At 36.5% G+C, this 4,394-nt stretch overlaps 1 pseudogene across 1 annotated transcript; it reads right to left on the bottom strand.

The window, feature by feature from the left end:
* Positions 1–2,144: 2,144 nt before the first annotated feature.
* On the bottom strand, positions 2,145–4,394 carry LOC309501358 (putative inhibitor of apoptosis; annotated as a pseudogene). The gene is made up of 2 exons: positions 2,262–4,394; positions 2,145–2,179 (listed from the first exon to the last, which is right to left on the bottom strand). The product of its transcript is annotated as a putative inhibitor of apoptosis (transcript).

Below are 4,394 nucleotides of genomic sequence, written 5' to 3'. Positions count from 1 at the left end.
AAGTTGGTATCACACACACACGATCCTCCCTACATATTCCTGAGCGTATCCGGGCTGTACTGTGAAACTGATAAGGGGAAAACTGTGTAAGTTTATCTCACACAAATGTTGAAAAACCATTCAGTTCTTTTAAAAGAATATAAATGAAATGTTTATAAAGATCTTACTAAAACCTCACTCAAAAAGTTTAAATAAAATGGAGTCACAAAAACAATTGCAATCAGTTAAATGTTTATAGAGTTAAAAAAAACAACAACAAAAAAAACATATAGGTTATGAAACAATCAGTTAAATGTTTAGAGAGTTGAAGAAAAAAACATATAGCTTATGAAACAACGCAATAAAATAAACGGGTTCACGAAAATAAAAAAATAAAAAATCATCTCACATGTTTAGATAACTAAAGCGCCTCTCCAGCACAGCCCCGGCCTGAGTGGTGCGCGCGCCCTCCGCATTCTGACATCCCCCTCCTTCTGCTCCTCCACATTCCAGAGCACAGTGATAGTGAGAAACAGAGATTTTATAAAATAATGTATATTTCACACAAATAATATAATATACAATAATATAAAATATCATCTTACATAAAACATTCTGTTCTTTAAAAGAATATAAATGATTATAAATAATATAAAATAAAGATCTTACTAAAACCTCACACAAAAAGTTGAAATAAATGTAGAACTATCCAGTTTAAATAAAATGGATTCACAAAAAATTGCAATGAGTTAAATGTTTATAGAGTTGAAGAAAAAAACAAAACAAAAACAACATAGGCCTACATGTTATGAAACAATCAGTTAAATGTTTAGAGAGTTGAAGAAAAAACATACAGCTTATGAAACAACGCAATAAATGAAACGGGTTCACAAAAATAAAAAAATATCTTTATTAGAAATCAGGGCCCTCTGGCCTCTTTACACCAGCGTTTGACCTGCGGAGCTTTCAAAAAGCACCAGCCAAAGGGTGTGTGTGTGTGTGTGTGTGTGTGTGTGTGTGTGTGTGTGTGTGTGTGTGTGTGTCAGAGAGTCACACAAATTCAGTGATCAGGATATCAGGTGCTGAGTTTATAAGAAGTATAATCTTAAAAGTTTAAATTATATCTTTTAAAAATACAAGATTGTTTAAATGAAATCTTTAAAGTTTGAATAAATACACATCTTCTATTTATCTTTTAGAAGATTACTGTAATGATTTTGTTTAACGGTTATTAAACAATGTCTGTTCAAAAACTGTACTTAGTCGTCTTAAATCTCATTTATATGAAAAGATTTTGTCCGTGTGGAGTTTCAATTTTGATGGCTTTCCATAGCCATGATGATTTTTGTACCGTAACTGCATATTCGATCATGTACACCTAAACACGCTGATCTTTCTCAATTTATTTCAAAGTATAATCTTAAAAGTTTAAATGAAATCTTTAAAGTTTGAATAAATACACATCTTCTATTTATCTTTTAGAAGATTACTGTGACCTAAAGTATTATTGTTATTAATTAAACAATGTCTGTTCAAAAACTTTAGATGGTTGAAAAACCGTACTTAGTCGTCTTAAATCTCATTTCAATTCAATCATTCAATGAAACATTTCAAGATTCAATCAGCATTTTTTGTCCATGCGGAGTTTCAATTTTTGTGGCTTTCCACAGCCATAATTGATTTGTGTACCTTAACTGCATATTCTATCATCCCTTACACCTAAACACGCTGATCTTTTTGAATTTATTTCTAAGCATAATCGTAAAAGTTTAAATATGATCTTTTAAAAATGAAAGATTGTTTTAGTTTGAAGTTTAAATTTCTTAACTTTCTTGCTTGAAAAAATCTTTAAAGTTTGAATACATTCATATCTTCTATTTATCTTTTAGAAGATTACTGTAATGATTTTGTTTAAATTGAACCTAAGGTATAATTGTTATTAAACAATGTCTGTTCAAAAACTTTAGATGGTTGAAAAACTGTACTTAGTCGTCTTAAATCTCATTTATATGTAAAGATTCAATCATAATTTTTTGTCCATGCGGGGTTTCAATTTTTATGGCTTTCCATAGCCACAATGATTTTTGTACCGTAACTGCATATTCTATCCCTTACACCTAAACACGACCATCACAGAAAACTACATTTTCAAAAATGTAAAAAAAAAGTTTTAGCTAAATAAATATATAAATAAAAACACCTTACATTTCCAGAGAGGTGAAGTACTTCTTTATGCAACGATAAAAAACAATCCAAAAAGCAAATAGTTTAAGTTGTCAAACAAAACACCCCCAGATCCTTCAGAGATAAACTACAGTGTGAACTGAAGCTTCAGGATATAGGGTAACAGACCAGATGAGTCTCGGGGGACAATGTCACAGTAAATCTAGTCCGCGTTCCAGAGTACATCCAGAGTTTTATACTAAATTCATTTAAAAGCATAACCTTAAAAGTTTAAATTAGATATTTATATATGTCAATAAAAGTTTTATTAAAATCATATCTTCTATTTATCTTCTTAGAAGACTTATGTATTATTTTTACTAAACAGCGTCTGTTCAAAAACTTTAGATGGTTGAAAAACTGTACTTAGGCGTCTTAGATCTTATTTATACAAAAATATTTCAAACAGTATTTTGTCCATACAACATGTTGTCAAAGTTTGTCACAATGTTTTGTTGTTGCGTTATTTTTAAGAAATCCGAGGACTCTACGTTGCTCTTATTTAGACTAAGTTGTATCATCAAGTTAAATGTAAATTTGCAAATCCAAATGATAGGAAAACTTTATGATAGGAAAGTACGGACAGCGCCTTTGACCAAGCCTCTACATATGGGGCACTTGCGTAGAGAAGGCGCACATTCTTTGCACACAACTAGGTGACCACAGGGGATGAAGACAATGTTCACTTCCTTATCCATGCAAACTTTGCATGTGCGCTCCTCTTGAAGTCTTCTTAACTGTTCCTCCATAGGCAAGTCTGAAAGATCTTGACTCGGTGATGCAGCTTCATTTGTCTGGGCCATCAGTTCTCTCAGCAGGCAGACATCATTCTTCTTGATCCAGTTGCGGAAGACCTCTGCTGCTGCATTTCCTTTCGACAGGACTAACTCAATGAGCTGCCCTGTCTGCTGCTTGACTGTAGTGTAGTTACGAATAATGTCATACTCTTAATGTCTGGTCCATTAAGCACTGCACACTTTTTAGCCGCTGTGACACGGCAAGATGATGTTTCTTAAGAAAAGTAAGAAACTTACTTTCTCGCTCCTCCTCTCTCTTCTCATCTTCCGCACGTAGTAAATCAGACACCAATTCTTGAACGGTTTTGTAATTTTCTCCACTTGCGAGAATTTTGCTTTGAACGGTTTGCTTCACCACAGGATTGTTCATCATCACTGCATCTTCTCCAGGACCCAGGTGTACAGCAGCTGGATCAACAAATTCTCTTGAGTCGCTGTCTCCATTAGTCAATAGCTGTTCAAATAGTCTTGGAAATCTTGCTTGAATCTGATGAACAAACTCTTGGCCCTTTTCTTGCAACAGGTATTCACATCTTGGAAACCACTTAGCATGTTCTCTCCATGGATCATCACCAGACTCCCAACATCTGAGTCCACCATCACAACAAAAGCACTTCACGTCATCATTACGACCAACATAGTAAAAACCAGCCTTAGCCAATTGGTCTGGTCGAACAGTTATTCTTGAGGGCCAGTTGACAAATGTGAGCAACCTTTCTTCACACTGTTGCATTGCCGATCCATTGGAAAGGCCGCCACCAGATAAAGGTACATTATCTGCACGGTCACCTTGAACAAAGCGGCAGTTGGGGTAATGCCTCTGGTGCTCTGATGCTGCCCGATCTCCCGGTTCCCAGTTGCTAAGCTGGCCTCCACAACTGAAGCAAGCCACTCTGTCGCCCTGGCCAACGTAGTAGAAACCACTTTTGGCAAGCTCAGCTGGAGCTAATGTAGCAAGAGTCCAATTCTGAAAGGTGTCAAGGCGTTCCAGTTCCCGACGCATGCCAGGATTGTGACAAGTCGGAGGTCGCTGGTGAGACATATCCTCAACTCCACGGGAGGAAATGGGGCTGGAGAGGGCCAGGTTGCTGAATGCCGTGTTTAAGTAACCCACCTGCTCCTCCATTTGGCTTGAAAAAGATGCCGTGGCGGTTGATGTTACGGCTGTCGCAGGGTTGGAAAGCTGTAAGATGGCTACGTTGCGAAGCGGGGGAAAAGGCAGAGTGAGAGGACGACAGGAGGTTTGCTGTGGCGGGTAAAAATGTGACCACAGGGTGTGTCCACTCAAGCCCTTCTCTCTGCTGGACATCCCATGACTAGTGTCTAGTCGTCCATGACAGAACACATAATCTTATTAAACTTATTAAATACCCTCTATGATGCAGGAACCGATGC

This window comes from Leuciscus leuciscus, assembly GCF_965113295.1.
Source record: "Leuciscus leuciscus genome assembly, chromosome: 6".
Taxonomy (NCBI): domain Eukaryota; kingdom Metazoa; phylum Chordata; class Actinopteri; order Cypriniformes; family Leuciscidae; genus Leuciscus; species Leuciscus leuciscus.
The sequence above is the reverse complement of the archived record's forward strand: the minus strand, read 5'-3'. Positions and strand labels throughout refer to the sequence as shown.